Source organism: Lissotriton helveticus, chromosome 2_1, assembly GCF_964261635.1.
Source record: "Lissotriton helveticus chromosome 2_1, aLisHel1.1, whole genome shotgun sequence".
NCBI lineage: Eukaryota > Metazoa > Chordata > Amphibia > Caudata > Salamandridae > Lissotriton > Lissotriton helveticus.
Genome location: NC_136059.1, coordinates 1,071,527,414 through 1,071,544,994, shown reverse-complemented (window position 1 = coordinate 1,071,544,994; position 17,581 = coordinate 1,071,527,414).

The window sequence follows — 17,581 nt, the reverse complement described above, 5'->3', positions numbered from 1 at the left end:
ACAGAGAATTAAATATTTCACTGAATGTCAAGCTAGTAGTTTTTCAGCATTTTGGATCTCGGTACTTATGCGTGTGGTGTAGTACTTCGCACAACTTCCAGTTCAGTCATGTAGACTTTTTGGCTTTCTAATAAAGCGCAGCTTGCATTCTTGACTAATTTCTGAGAGGTCAAGGGACTGAAGCAGGTGATGTATAAGAACCGCAGATGCCACGGCCGGCTCTTAGCCACAGCTGTTCCTTTCTTTTTAAATCCTAGTCCTTGCATTGATTTATTGTTCTCCGCTATCTTGAGAACTGGCTTTTGGAATCTAGGGTTTTTTTTACTTCTAATTTACATGTCTCACGAGATGCAGTGCAATGAGCCCCTCAATACTCGACTTCATCACTATTTTAAACAGTATTAATTGGCGAAGTCTCGTGAGGTCCCTTGCTACAAGTACAGGCCAACAAACCTCCCTCCAGATATGCCAGATGTTTCCATGTTCATAAGTGGACTTTGAGGACGCTCATTGGTAAATCTGGAGCGCGAGCAGGCGATTACCTCACAATATTTCCTGACAGAGAGCCCTGCACACTCTCAAGGCGCGCCTGGGGCGCACCTGAGAGCTCTCCATCCAGGGATCTGATGACGCACACAAAACGGACATATTTGTGTTATTAAGTGTCTGCTCTGGAAACAGAACCTACACTACAGTGTGTTTCGTGTTTGCTGATAAACAATACGTCGTTAGCTAATTCATCCGGGTTTATGCTTATCTCACATTCTGCCTCAGTACCATCTTTGTAATAATGGCTTTCAGTGACAGAGTCCCCACTTGTATGCAAATGAATATCTTACACATATTTGATGTCCGCTACTGTGACATGATGTTAGGTTGTTTAAGTCTCTGCACTAGTATTTTATTTTATTAACTAAATATCAGCGTACTTTTCTAATCACAATTGCACGTATTTTTCGAATCATAATGGCTCAACAATAACAAATCGTGTTCTTTCTCATGTTTTGTATAGCGGTGGGAGCTAACCCTTCCATTCATTTTTTTTTCATTCATTTTTTTGAACCCTCTGGCGTTTCCCTCCCCGAGCCCCGGCGCACTCACTTCATATAAAAGAGTTCTCACAAATGCGTAATGCATCTACCTTATGCGTGTACAAAAATGACATTAATTTGCCTTAAAAATCGCCTTGTGCAACTAAAGGCAAGTAATTGAAAGAAAGCCACGTTGTCTTACGAATGATTTAGCTGTTGTGTTCCTTAAACGACTGACATTAAGAAAAAGCCGGCTACATTCAGCTGCTGAAATGAGTATATTAACCACTCAACACCTACTTGCCGCCACCATAATTTTGATATGTTTAAGGGTCGATTAGTACCTAGACAGTCCATCAGACCACCAAATCCGTCGTTGCTGTCCCTGGCCTGCCAGACTGGCGGTCCACCCGCCTTATTACGAATATTGAGGTGGGACTGCCACAGGACAGCTGCTACTGCTGGGATCCTTGATTGTGTAGCGGTGGAGCAGCGGTCAGAGGCTATAATATTCTGGTGGTGCAGCTGCTACACCACAAAGCATATTATGAGTTTCCTCACCGCCACAGTTTTCATGGCGGTGAGCCGGCCATAAAAACTGTGGCAGTGAGGAAACTAAGGGGCCTCTACTGGTTCCTCAGTGCCATGGGAATGCAAGCAGGGGGAGCACCCCATGTACGCCGAGTTCCTGCACAGCATGGTCTTTACAGTCGATGCCATGCAGGAACTTGCTTTGCGGTTCCCATCGTGGTGCCTTTCTAAGGCTCACCGCCTGGGACAGCCAAAGCACTGCCCACCAGACCAGCAGAAAACTCCAAGGGGCAGATTTATGTTGGGAATGCGCCATGTTTGCGTCACGCAACTGCGGCGTAAACGTGGCGCATCCCTACGACCCATTTACAACGTGACGCATCTAGGCAGATGCGTCACGTTGTAAAGCCCTGCGCCACTTGTGGCTGTTCCGGCGCAGGGTGGGCGTTCCGGGGCAGGTGCGCCTCGCAAAAGTGGCTGAGTGAAATCTATAAGATTTCACTCAGTCACTTTCAGGCCAATGCTGCGTCAAAACCCTGCGCCTGCTTGAAGCAGGCGTAGGTCTTGGCGCAGCATTGTAAAGATGGGGCACCCCCGAGCCTTGCTGGAGCTGCGTCGTACTTGCGACGCAACTCCAGCAATGCGCCACCTTTACGGCACAGATGCGTCACGCATCTGTGCCGTTTTTGCCCCATGGTGCGCCGCAACCATGGGTGGCGGAGCAGCGGCGCAAAATAACTGGCGCATCCCTGGGAATGCGCCAGTTATCATAAATCTGCCCCCAAATCTGGCAGACAGTGTCAGTATGGCTTTGGCGGTGTGGGAGCAGGCGGTCGTAATTAGGCCATTAGTCTGTATTATTATGTTTTATTACCTTATTCATTCATCATTGCTTCAGTCAATCCCTTGCCCCCTGCCACTTGATATGAGTGGTACCTTGGTAAAAGTGATATGTTCTCCCTCTTCTACCAACTACGACAGCCTCACTGCAAAATGTGCATGTCTTCTTACAGAGTGTCCTCCATCCTCAGAAGCCACTAACCCACCAATCACTCATAGACTGTATTCTTGCCTTGTACCATGTTCAGAACTTGTTGCCTTTTGTCTAGATTTCTTACATATACAAATACCACATACATAAATGCATACATACATATATAAGAGAAATCACAGGAACAAACTCCAGATTAAGATGCAATTTAGACTGGAGTTTGCATCCACATTGGACTTTGTGCAAAATTCACGAGCAGGCCTAGGACTAAATTTAACGTCTCCTCCAAGAATTATAACATTCTAGTAATAAGCAATGAATCCCAGGCTCCTTTGACAAACAAAAAGAATGAGGTTTTTACTGTGTCTTGCCCTAGTTCTTCCTTGGTACAGAACACTGGTATATCTATTTTGCATGGTGCATTATACAAAAATACAAATGCGCCCTGGTCCCTTAATTACACCAAAGATACAAAATGAAATTCTGAAAGTAGTAAGGTAGGATAATGCAAGACTGTCTTTTTTTCCCCACAGTCCGTTGATCTAATTCACCATGCTTATTTTCCAACCATTTCTGAAAGGCTTTGCAGTACCGGCTGGTGAGGTGAGTGGTGAGGCGAGTAAACGCTCACTGAGAGACACCAGCACAGCCATTGGATTCAGTGCCAAAGATCTCAATAATGGCTTGTAATAAACAGTGCTTGTAACGAGCCATGACAGAGATCACTGGACTTGAGTCTGAAGGCAGTGCGAGTTTCTAACAGTACCTGTCAGTAGGTCAAAAAATTAAAGCATAATACAAAAAAATGTACTTGCCACTGCCACATCCTCGGTGTTCTTCTTCTGCAGGTCCAGCAGAAGTCTTTGCGCCTCAGACAACTCTCCTGTACCACTCCAGACACTTTTCTCATGCTGCTTGTAATTTTAGCAGTATGAGAAAAGCACAAGGATTGGATGGAGCAGGCTGGCTGACTCAACGCTCCTTTAGGAATTGGGGACCTAGGCCTTGTCTCCACCCATCTGTCTTAGACAGCGCGGGTTGGAGAGGTTTAAAGTCGGCCAAAGTGGCATGCTCACTTTAAACTGCTGTCACTACTCCTCTCAGTCTCTGCAGCCAATCTCCAGCAATAGCCCTGCTCTCACAGCTCGGGCTGCAAGAAGTAAAAATAAAATGGTAATACAGACAGGGGCATATTTACAAGCCCATTGCGCCTCCGGTGTGTCACTTTTTTGGCATACTTGCGGTGCAGGGATCCTGTCCATTTTTACAAGGCCCCGTAAAGTCACCCTGTGTGACTGTTCAAGGCCTTGTAAATATAGGGCCCTTTCATGCATAGCTCTGCATGAAAGAGCCATTTTATGGGTGTTGCTGTGGGTGTTCCCATGCAACATCCATGAAACCTGACACATTCCCAGAATTACAAAGTGTCGTAAACCTGGGAATGCGTCAGAATCCTACATCTCCACATGGGAGGCATAGGAGTGGCACAACGAGGAGAAATACTCTTATTTCTCCTCATTTGTTGCTCTTTCTATGAGTGATGCATTCTGCAGCACACAAAGAAGGAGCAAAACATTCTTACTGATAGTTTTTGAGCAAGATGGTGTCTGCATTGGCAGACAGCTGGTGTTTGTGTGCTGCTGCAGGGGCGAAGGACAGTAATGCACCTTATCTTGTAGATGCTGCACATTCCTGCTCTTTTATTTTGATGCACGATAGTGCAGCACGAAGGCTTGATGCGCTGCCGTGTTTCAAAATATAGTAAATGAGGCCCCCAGTTTATTACTATTTTATTTTTTATTTTGGCTGCACCTTCAGCGGGTGCAGAGTGATGCTCAGCCATATGGAGCAGCCACCGCTGAGGCTCTGGCCCAGATTACCAAGTGCTCATAAACCTGACCTTGCATTGATACACTCCAGGTGGTTGCACCTGGCATAGAACTGGGCCAACATTGAGCATACATTGCATGCCCTTCAGTGCAGAAAGTAAGCTGGAGTGTGGCTCAGACCCCTGTGCTGTGATTTTCTCCAGGCTAGTACCTTGTCCATTGAATGGTACTCTATAGGTCCTATATCCTGAAGGCACCCATCCCGAGCCTGCCTTTGCGGGGAGGGGCCCATCACAGGGAGGTACAGCATGAGGCATCACGCTCTGCAAGGGATTCAGAGAGGAACCTTTCTGAACCCTCAGTTCATATTTCCACCCTAAGTGTGTGTACTAACTGTGCCTCGCTTTGTGGGAGGGGAACAGCTAGCACATTCATAAGTAAATTTTTGCATGTGCAGTGGGTAGGAAAGTGGAATATTATGTGCCTTAGCTGGGTAGCCTTACCATATAATATTATAACAATACCCCAAAGATGGTCCTTTGATTCACACAAACACATCTTTAGTACAGTCCTGGTAGACTCGCAATGAGCAGTCAGGCTTGACTAGAGGGACATGTGTTAAGCATTTCAGATTATCAACTTTCATGATAAGTAATTGATACAACTCAAGAGAAGTCCAACACCAATTTATAAATATAGAGTGTATTTTTATTTATAAATATAAAGTGTATTTTTATTTTTATTTAGACACCCAAATGAACAGAATAGCATATATATATATATTTATATATATCAGGAGTTATATATTGTTGAGGCATTATTAAAGCAGAGCAGTAAAATACATATGCATAGTAACATTGCGGTCAGTGGCAAAATCCACTAGTGACAATCAGTCACCTGCAGGTTGAGTTATTTGGAATCCTTATTGAGTATGGTCATTGTGACCCCAGGACCAGGACACAACACTCAGATCAATTTTGCCTAGCCTGTGGAGTCTGGGTGCCGAGTTATTATGGCTGTTCTTGGTGTTTAACAGAAGTAGCGGGTGTTGCTGTTTTTGCCACGTACACTTGCTGCAAGAAACAACATTCAAAAACACCACAGGTACACAGCTGCTTATGTTATATGATGAGTGCACAGCGTTCTCTGTAGCTGCAGCATCGAGTGTCGGGGTTGGTTACCGGATTGGTGACCAACAAGCCTTTGCAGCAGTGAGCACAGTGAAATCATCTTCTTGAACTTCACTGGGTCCCTAGGAGGAATGTAACATCCTGAAACTTTGGTGCATGTGAGACTACAACTCTCACAATGCACTAGACCACCTGGATTTTGGCAATCCCTCAGAGGGCCAGATGGCCATTGATTGTTTGGATCCAATGTGTGTTTTTACCTGCAGTTCACAGGAGACTAGTCCCACTAGCTCAGGAGAGACTGAGGGTGCTAATGCCTTCCCCAAGGGTCCCTCTTTCTGGGAGTGTCTAGTTTTACCCAGGGATGAGTGTCATTCACTCAGTTCCAAGTATGTTGCCCTGGGGACAAAGTGTCCCTCTTTAGCTTTATGCTGGTGGGTAAAGTCCTGTTGTCATAAATACAGCTCTCCTCTTGGTCCTTCATTGAAGTAGGTTGTTCGGAGGTACTGGTGTCAGGTGGGTCCCTTAAATCCTAGATGTAGGGAAGTTAGGGGTTTGGCCAATGGACAGCTAGTCCCTGCAGCTAGCCCACCCCTGAGGTGCCCACATTTGGGGGTAAGGGAGGGATGTTTCCTCCTCAGAGGAAACAGCCCAGATGCATATCAGAGGTGGAGCATCCTTTGAAGCTCATCACACTGATGTGCCAATTCCCTAACTTTTTGGGGAGGACAGAGGTGTGACCTCCTTCCTGCCCAGCCCTTGTTTTTGAAACCTGGGAGTGATCACAATGCCTGGCAGGAGGTCAGAATCCTGTCTTGGTGGCAGTAAGCACAAGAAAGCATGGGGTGGTCAGCCAGAGCACAATAACGTTGGGGCAACCAGGGGCAATCTCTAAGGTGCTACCTGGGTACATGCCACGTTACCCAGGGCACAAAAACCATGCTATGGGTGAGAAGGCATGTTGTTTGATACCAAATATGACATATTTTAGTGTTACTGTAATTTAGCTGCCAATCTCGAGAGTGCCCTGTTGGCAGACTATGTTATCCTATGGACCGCTAACACGCATAGCAGTTTTCAATTGGGAACGCCACTATAGGGACATATTTGCTCGAACTTATATGTTCACACCTTTAATATAATGCACCCTGCCTCCTGGCATGAGGAGGCCTACCTTAGAGGTACCTCACATATGTTAGATGCTGTGTATGTTACTATGCCACACAGGGTGAGGGCACAGTTAAGTTCAAGCAGTTTGCAGTGCTCTTGCAGTCTGCAATGGCAGGCCTACTGTCAGTAGTTTGCATGGGTCACCCAGGGTGGCAAAAAATCAATTTTAAGTAAAAAGCACTGGTGCCTGGATAGCAGACTTCAGAGCACTTTCACAGTCGAAAACACGCATCTAGTAGTCCAAATATGGGCAAAAAGTGGGGGGATATCTGCAGAAAGCCCTATTGTCCTATACAGTGCCTCTCTGTTGGTAATATGTAAGAGGTCCATAAGGAAAGGCATTCTGTTATTTCCATTGTGCGGTTCTTCCATAAAAAGGAGGGAAGGACCACTTAACAATGATCGGGCTCAAATATGCATAATTTCAACTATTAATAATGAAAGGGACACTCACAACTCTGATGCATTTTCTCCAGCACGAGATTGCGCTGGCAGAACAAAACATGTGCATGCACCCCATGCCACTTCCAATGCACTTCCGTGACAGTATATGGCCCAGTATTTCTTTTTAATTTGGGCCATTGCGATATAATAATGGAGGCCACACCATCCAAATGCACTAATTTCCCATTGAAATGGCAATAGAAGTTCTAACACGGATTCAGATAATCTGGCACACATACTTTTTTAAAGTTTAGAGGTTATTTGGGTGTTTTAAAAACTTCGGATTTAGGTACTGAATATTATAAATATCTTCATTCTAACTAAGCTTGTTAAAAATACAATAAACAATGCCATCATGCCCAAAAATATGAACGGTAAACGCAATGTTTAATTCACCAATCTGAACTTTGCGTTTGCTAGGGGCCAGATGTATCAAGGCTTTTTGTGTTTGCAAACGGGCCAATTAGCAGAATTGGCCTGTTTGCGAACGTAAAAATGCCTTTTGCAATGTATGAAATTTTTGTCATTCGCAATATGGGTAATCTCAATTTTTGGGAATTACCTAAATTGTGAATGCAGTTAGGGAATCGCAATTTGTGATTTCCTAATGCAATTCATGTAGCAATCGCTAAATGCAAAATTGCATTTAGGAATCGCAAATTACCACCAACTCCAAGTTGATGGTAGTTTCGATTCCTTTTAAAAATGCACAAAAGTGCCTTTAGGGCATGTGTAAGCACCATATGTGCACACTTACCTTTTCTGGGGGTGCATCAGGGGGGCCTTTAGGACCCATAGTATCCACGCAATTGGATACGCAATTTGCGAGTACCAATTTGGTAATTGCAAATTGCAAGTGCATAGGCCCATAGGAATGAACGGGAATGCATTCCCTAATAGCGAATTGCAATTTGCGATTCGCTAGTAGGGAATGTTAAGGATTCACACAAAAATTTGCAAATCCTACATACATTGTATTTTGCGATTTTTAAATAGCGAATCGGTAAAATTTGCTATGTATGCAAAAGCAATTCTTGGAACATCTGGCCATAAATGAATTAAAACCTAATTAGCAGTCAATTAAATTGATTAAGAATTAATAAAATGTATATAAAACATTTTACTAACGAATGTAAACTTTTTTGGTAAATTACCTATAGCCATCTACTAGTATACAGGTTATAGATTCAAATCATCCAGACATGGGTGAATTAGCATTGCATTCTTATGAAAAAGCTAAATTGAGTATCAAGAAAGTTTATAAAAACACATAATTGCTAAAAGTGCTGTGTCACAACAAACAAATGAGTGTATAGTTTGTGGTACATAAATGGGAAACATGCTCTCCAACTAAAGTCATCCCAATTATGTTTTGTTAATCAGTTAGTCATGTTTTGTTAGTCAGTATCATTGAAAGAATTCTTCTCCTCAAGAGATTTATGGGGACTTCACAGATGATTAATGACAATCCGAGTCAATCATGAATTGGTTTTAAAAGTTATAATGCAGTACACCGACCTTAATAGTCTGTCAGTGGCCACACCTGGAGAGTCTCCTAGGATATAGTAAATGTTGGCCTTCATTAAAAGTTAGGTGCAATATGGTAAGGTATTTATATGTGGTAAATACCATTACTTGTGAGTGAGATATACTTCCTGTTCCTAGATTTTAACTTGCAAACGAGACATAACAGGAGAAATCAGAATTTAACACACTGAATTCCGCATGTTTTGCCTTTTTTAAAGGCTTTTCCCCTGACGCATTTCAGCAGGTTTGACCTGCCGTAATTTATCAGGGGAAAACTGTGCGTGTATGTGATAATTATCAAACAATTCACAATTCTGGTTTGCTCAGGGATCTGAATTTAAGCGTGAACCTGTAATGTGGGCATATGCACTAGGGAATATGAGAAGACATGGAGCTTTTGAACAAACCTCCTGTTTTGATGATATTGAACAGAAACCTCAGACTACAGTTGGGGAAATGCTGGAGAACCTCGTTGAGAAACACCTATAAACTGTGTCCAGGTTTCAGATGTGCAGAACACAATGTCAAATAAGCCCAAGAGGCACATGAAAACCCACCATCTCATGGCCTTGCTGGACCACTGTGACAATGGTCAATTCTGTGAATCAAACCAGTTTATTTCTTATTGGTCCATCTAGATTTTCATGTTTTCCCAATCCTGTTCTTGAATTTATCCTGACCATCTTTTCCTGCAATATTGTTTTTTACGTTGTATGTTCCTTCAGGTCTACTCACATTGATTTGTGATTCTATCACATATTATCACTGTAAAAAATAATGTGATACACAAATATCACAGTACAAATATTGTGATTATAAATATTAAGGGGGTCATTAGGATGGCGGGCGGACTTTGTCTGCTAGCCATTCTATCGGGATATGGGACCGCCCGCCATGAGGGCGGGGGTCCCGTGGGGGCCATTAGGATGCACCCGCCACAGTGGTGGGCGCATCCTGCATACCTGCTATTGTGGCGGGCGGCCCGCCACAATGCCAGGAAGGCATGTCGTACACTTCCATGCACAACATAACAGACACCACGCGGTGCCTGCCATGTTGTGCATGGAACTGTGGTACCCCCCATGTGCACCCCCCAGAGTCCCTGGGGGCCCGCAACGCAAAGCATTTCTACCACGGAAAGGTATGTTTCTACCCCCATAATAATATGGCTGGCGGTGTCTAACAGACAGCGCCACCATATTAAACCATTTTCCGCCTGGTTGACGGTCTTTCCGTCTGCCGCGGTCCCCCCGCCATAGTAATATGGCGGGGGTAAATGGGTGGTGGTCGGGGACAGTTCTCAGGCGGATTGCCACCGCCATGCGAGCGGTGGCGATCCGCCCGAGATCCTAATGGGCCCCAAAGTTTCCATAAAATGTAAACTACACAAATATCATCTACAAATTATCATGGGACGTAGGGGCCGATTACGATGACGGGAAGTCTGCCACTGCCGGGCCGGCGGTGAGGACCGCCGGCCCGGCGGTGGTGGATTTCCCGCCATCACCCTGAATATTCCCACCTCCAAATTAGGATGGCGGTGGGAATAGGAAAGGTACCGCGGCGGACGGAAAGACTGTCCGCCGTGGTCCCGCAAGGCGCGCCTTTTCTGCATGCCTTGTGGGACCAGGTACCATGGGATAAAGGAGGCGGTGCCGTGCAGGCACTGCCGTGGGCATTATGATGCCTGTCTTTTGCGGCTCAAAAATACAGGTGGAGAATGCCTTCGGGGGCCCGTTGCAGGCCCCCGGGGGATGGGGGGGTAAGAGGGGGATGTGGGGGTGCTGCATGTGCATGTACAAGGTGGCAGGCACCACAGGGTGCCTGCCACGTTGTACATATACATGCAAAACTTGTTGACACCCGCCACAATGTAAACATACAGGATGCACCCACCAGTGTGGCGGGCGCATCATAATTCGTTTTGTGGGACCGCCGCACCTATGGTGGGCGGACCCTTTTGCAGCAATGATGGCAGGCGGACTTTGGTGCCCGACATCGTAATCGGCCCCTAAATTCGAAATTATATAGGTAAAAATCTATATTTAGAAGTATTTTAACATACATATATATATATATATATATATATTTGTTAAATAGTATGAAAATGAAAGTAATACATTATATACAATAATAAATATTAAATATATTAAATAGTAACATTAATTTTAAAGACTAGATATATTATACATCTTAACAAATATAATAAATACACTTAATTAAAAAAGATAAACACATATATATAATAATCAATATTACCTACTGGCGGTCGCCAGTAGGTAGTTATAGTTAGGATCGATTTCCATAGGGAAATCGCAACATTCTATTTGGAATAACTTTGGCGCCGGTTGAGGAATCAGCCTGAATTTTTTAGCAACTTTGCCTCGCGGCGCTCCGCTCCTTCCCTGAAAGTTTGGGGGGGATTCGTCAAGCGGGGGCCGAGATAAAAGGGGGGTCCCAAAATGTGTTTTCCCAATGTTAATTTCCATAGGGCGGTCGGTCGCACTTTTAGCTCGAACGGCTGAATGGATTTTCACCAAACTTGGCAAAATTGTAGGGACTGGTAGCCCAATGTGCCTTTGCTATGTCTCAAGATATGTGCTCCAGAGGATTTTGAGTAATTTAGGTTCCAAAAAAATTATATATCTGTAAGCGCGCCCCGGTACGCGTACCGGGGAGCACTCCGGGCGCACCACGCGACCTGCGCACGGGAAGCTGATTGGCTCTCTGGTGTCTGTAAACATTCGAAACAGTCCGCAGCGGCCACCATCTTGTGTCTCGGTAGGATCGAGACACAAGAGGTGGCAAAAAACAAAGGGGGAAATGACCAAAAGGGGGCAGGGTACACCCCCCCTGACCCCCTAGGTTTGATGTGGGGGCCATAAAACGGTCCCTCGAATATCGCGGGGGGAGCGTCTGGTACGCGCACCGGGGAGCGTACCGGGGAGCGTACTTTGGTGAAAAATAGTGAAAATAATAGTGTAAAATAATCATTTTGAGTGATTACAGGTAGGGTAGCTCTGAAAAGAGCTTTTGGGGTCTGTGGCACTTTTAGGTACCTACAAGTACGTCCCACACACACGCACACAACCCCACACTCCCACACCACACACTCCCCACACACACCTCACACACGCACATCTCCACCCACACCCAAACACCCCACACCACCACACCGACACCTTACACATCCACACCCACAACCACACATCCCACACACCCAGACACACACACACACCTCACCCCCCCAACACACACACATGCACACATAGATACCTCACAGACACATCTCACACATCTCACACACCTCCCCCCACACACACACGCACACCTCACAGACACATCCACACATCCCACACATCCTATACACATACTCCCCACACCCACACACACCCCACACACACCTCACACACCCACACTTCCACCTACACCGAAACACCCCACACACCCACACCCACACACACACTTTACACACCCACACCCCCACCCACACCCACATACCCCACACAGATATACACCTCATCCCCCCAGACACACACACACACACACACATACACACCTCACAGACACCCCACACATCCCCCACACACACCTCCCCCACCCCCACACATGGGGAAAACTCAGTGAAACACTAAAATAATAATTTAAAGTGCTTAGAGGTAGGGTATCTCTGAATAGAGTTGTTGTGTTGTGTGGGTGATTTAAGTACCAACATGTAGGTACCAATGTAGAGTCTTAAATTCAATGTATACTGTTTACTCTGTAGATAATTTGCATGTTGTTATAGAAGTTATTGTGGTATATGGAATCCATACCATAGTCTGTCAGGAAAACATAAAGAACATGGAGGCAGGAGATGAAAAAGAGATGTCAAATACACTTTCGAGATAATATAGTGGGAGAAAGGAAGTATCTATGAGCAAAATTACTATGTAAAACAAAAAAGTTGCACAGTATACTATAAGTTTGACTTTACATTATAATCAATTTGGTAGTAGTTTAAGATTTACATATAAAAATGAATAATGTCTCAAACAATTTTAGAATTATTAAATATAAATTTATTTTTGAGATTCATTTTCAAAATTTGATAGAACGTCTAACATTTGACTGTCCGAAATGTCCTCTTTTTGAGTGAACATAACTTCCAACATTTGACTGTCAGAAACGTCCTCATATGGAATTAACAAATCCACAGATTCTACACATTGTAGAAGTTCATGGTCCCGTGATTTATCCATGAATTCCAAGTCAATGGGTTCAATGATTCCTCATTGTTCATCTCTAGGACAATTTCAAAGGAAACGTTCTGTTCTCCTTCCATTTTTGTGCTGAAATTTGCATTAAAAAAAAATCAGTAGAAATATGGCACTGTTGGTTTTAAGTTCAGACAGGTAGTTTTGATTTTTTAATAGTGAAGTTAACTTTGGGCAATGTACGGTAACAGGCAGGAAGTAGAAATATAAAAAAGTGCCTGTGAAGAAGCGTAAGTAAATTCATAATTATAGCAGAGAAGCCTAAGTCAATCTATAAATATAACAGAGGAGCCTATCTCTATCTATAACTATAGCAGAGGGACAGTAAATAACTATCAGAAAACGTTTTTAAAAAATAACTTAAAGTGCCCCTTACAAATTATCAACTTACTTTACAGAGAGGTGAAGGAGACAAAATGCGAAAATCCTTTTAAGATGTACCTCAGGTAGTTGTAGTCAAAATGGCCGTGTTTCCCTCTCATTTTTCATTTATATTCATGTACATAACCAATCAAATGTCAGGAAAAAAAATAGAAAATGAAAGTAACATTTTAATTGGTTGTCAATTCTAACACTTCAGATGTGTTTTTGTGAAGTAATTTACCTCAGGGTATTTAGAGAGGTCTACAGGCTAAATGGCTCAATGGAATTCCATCGAATTTGGGAAAATGGTAGGGATTGGTATGTAGTATGAGCTATTCTATATTTGGTGAAAGTGTGTCCAGTGGTTTTTATGTAAATTAACTTTTAACATTTTTTTAGAGCGCTTTCCGGTGCGCGCCCCGGTACACGTACCGACAGCGCTACGGGAGTCCTCCATTTTGTGTTTCGGTAGATTTGAGACTGAAAATGGAGGACAAACAACGTTGGGAATGGGTATAAGGGGGCACAGTAGGCACTCCCTGACCCCCTAGGTTTTCTGAGGGGGTCTTAGGAGGCCCAAATAGGCAAACAAAAAAAAATGTTTTTATTTTTCGCGGGGGGATTGCCCGGTACGCGCACCGGGGAGCCTACCGGGGAGCGTACTATGGTGAAAAATAGTGAAAAAAGTTAGAAAAAGATAATCATTTGGAGTGATCAGAGATAGGGTAGCCCTGAAAAGGGCTTTTGGGTTCTGTGGCTGATTGAGGTACCTTCAAGTAGGTACCAATGCACAGTCTTAAATTCAGGAGGAATATTCTATTCCCCTCATCTGAAAAGTGCACACCATCTCCCCTGTAGATATCTTCCATGTTGTAACGTAAGTTATTATTGTATATTGAACCCATTCCATAGTCTCTCATGTAAGCAGAAACAGATTTATTCACATGTTTCCATGCTTTCTCAAATTGTGGACAAAATTGATTGGACCACTTCCATTTCTGTCTTTGGCATATATTGGAATATACCAAGGCAGTTTGTGGAAAAAATGCCATCAAATGATCAAAGGTGTCCTTTAAAAGCATTTCCAGACCTACCCCAGTCAAAGTGCCCAACTCATTTCCTCCACAGTGCACAATTAACAGGTCAGGGTGTGGCAAATGCAAAAAGGTTTTCACCAATGGAATCAATTGGTGACATTTTAATCCTCGCTGGCCAATCCATTTGATGTTCACGTTTGATAAATCAAGGTTGTGAAAATTTCTGGTACTGGTACTAGCATACCTTTGAGCCCAGTGGATATAGCTAAGTCCAATAATCCAGACAGAATACATGGTGAGAGGAGATTCTGGTGCAGTTAGATGAAGTGTGGAAAAGAAATGGCAGTTGGAACAATAGGAGTTTGCAAAACAAAATGTAGACTTTCAGTGCTTTTGAATCAGAAGCAATGATTGGTAGAATGAGATAGTTGAAAACTGAAAGTTAGGGTGCATGGTTGTGTTCTGTGTAAGAAGTAATTTGAATGGTTAAAAAATTAGTCATTTAAAGAAACCTTGCACCAGATAAGCTGGTGTATTCGCAGGTCAAACATCCTTGCAGAGGGGATTTGCAACATTGTAGAATAAACTTTTGAACCTGAGAGGTTAGTGAGGAGGGAGTTGCTATGGTAACAGGTAGAAAGGGCTGAGGGGGGGAAGGGTGTTGGTTTGAAAATACAGAGGGAAGAGTTTTGATTGGTTACCATGAGCAATATCTGTGTAAAATTAGAGATTTTCTGTGCCATTCATGGTTGCAGTGTCATGAAGCCTAGTCCACTGCACTCTTAGACACAAGCCTCACCACCTACACTCCCCAGGAAAGCCCAAACAAGTACCTTTTTGCCCCATATTTAAAAATTGACGCATGCGTCACTTTTTAAACCTCTACGCCACATTATACTCAAAAATGTAAAAACCATTTATTTTCCCCAAAATCGTTTTTTACATCACATTTAGGAAACACAGCACAGATCCTATTTACAATCATCTGCCTCACAGCAGGGATAAGACTGAGGCAAAATCTTGCACCTGCCTCACAACAGGAATAAGATTGAAGCAAATGCTTTCACATGGAGCTTCACAATTTTACAAAATACAATTCCTCTATGCAAACAAACTCAATATGCTTCCTACACTGATTTAAAACACAGCTAACATCATTGTAAAGAGTCAAATTGACACCTGTGTCTAAGAATGCAGACAGGGATATGCTTCATGAAGCCTAGTTCACTGCACTCTTAGATACAAGCCTCACCACCTAGGCTCCCCAGGAAAGCCCAAACATGTATATTTTTGCCCCATATTTAAAAAGTGACGCATGTAGGTAGATGCGTCACTTTTTAAACCTCTGCGCCACATTATAATCAAAAATGTAAAAACCATTCATTTTCTCCAAAATCGTTTTTGACATCACATTTAGGAAACACAGCACAGATCCTATTTACAATCATCTGCCTCACAGCAGGGATAAGACTGAGGCAAAATCTTGCACCTGCCTCACAACAGGAATAAGACTGAGGCAAACGCTTTCACATGGAGCTTCACAATATTATAAAATACAATTCTATATAACTATATCACTCAATACTTTCTCGGGAAGCATAGGTGGTGAAGCCTGTGTATAAGAGTGCAGTGGACTTAGACATAGGTCTCATCTTCTTTGTACTTGTGGACAGAGCTGTCTTCCACTATACTCTTCAATACAGGCCTCACCTTTTGTGCACCCCTAGAGAATCCTCACCTGATCTGTAACCCTGTATAGATTGTTTGCTTTTTGTAATTGCTTTGTTGTTTGGTAATAGTGGTCTATAATGTGCTACTTTTTTCTTTAATACAGATTGAAATCGTTATTTGAAGAGTAAGCAAAGATGCCCAGAAGGGAAAGGACAAGAAAACAACGTAACCGGGAAAAAACAAAAACAGCAACGGAATTACAGCACTCTTCCACAACAAATACTTCAAAAAACAGGAACCAAGCTCCTGGTAAGACTACTAAGTCTTTTTTACGTAACTAGAAAAAGAAAACGAGAGAGTAAAATTGAAAAGGAAGGAGAGAACTTCAAAGAATCCGAAAACTGGAGCAGGAGAGAATAATATGTATAGGAATAGAAGGCAGAATCAGTTTAGAGACATTCGTAGACGAATGTTTCGCAATAGAGTGGTTTTAAATTTGTTAAAAAACATTAGGAAAGGTAAACAGAGAGCTGCTTTTTATAAGAAAAAGAAAAGTGTAGAGAAGATTGTTGATCAGGCTTTTGAAGTTAAGAAAAAATTATTTATTTTAATAATCAATAGAATTAGGACACTTAACAAGACAATTGATGTTTTCAAATCAAACAGTAGATGGAAAAGAGTAATTAATCGGACTAATTTTTGTAAAGATTTTTCTGGAGAATGGATGCACAGTTCAAGTTGTGAGCCATTTTTTAATGAGGAGAGTTACTTACAGGAGAATGATTTAGTGCATGCAGTTGACACCAGTGGTCGAGCGTATGAAGTGAAAGACGGTTGTACGATTGAAAAAGAGAAACTTGTGCCTAGAGAACCAGAAGAGGTGTTATCTGATGGAGTTTTAGGGAGACGTAGTAAGGGTCCAGTGTATACTTGGAAGTGTAGTAGTATTTGTAGTGTGCGACAGGAATCAATTGATTTGTTTTGTAATTTCTTACGTACATATAGTAAGAAAAGTATAAAGCAGAAAGTGAAGTTGTTGCAAGACTTAGATCCTTGCAGAGTGAGAGGAATCACAGGTTTGCAAGGCCATTCACTGGCTTGTCTTTCTAGAAAAGTCTGTCAGAGTGTTTTTCATCATTTTAGGATGTTAGCAGTGCATCATACCAAAATGAGGAAATTAGTGAGAATGTTGTATTATGCAAAAAGTCCCGCACTTAAGCATAAACAATTAAACAGTGCTCTTTTGCATGGAACTGAATTAGATGTGAAGTAGATTTGTGAAGAAATTGAGATTTGGTTTTTTTTGTGAAAAAGAGGACAGTGTAGAAATTGAGACAGCAATTCAAGGTAATGTGGAGGACAATGTACATATTTTAAATACAGAAAAGTTTGAGAAGGAAATTACCAGGTTTAAGGTGAAATCAAGTGAAAGGCCGAATTTTACTTGTGTGTGTTGTCGACTGACTCATTATAAGATTCAGACTAGGTTAGTTGATTTAAATGCAAAAAGTGAAAAGATGGATAATTATGAGTGGAAAGATTTAGCAACTTATTTGTGGGTGGAGAATTGTTTTGATTTGAGTTCTGATCAGCGTATTTGT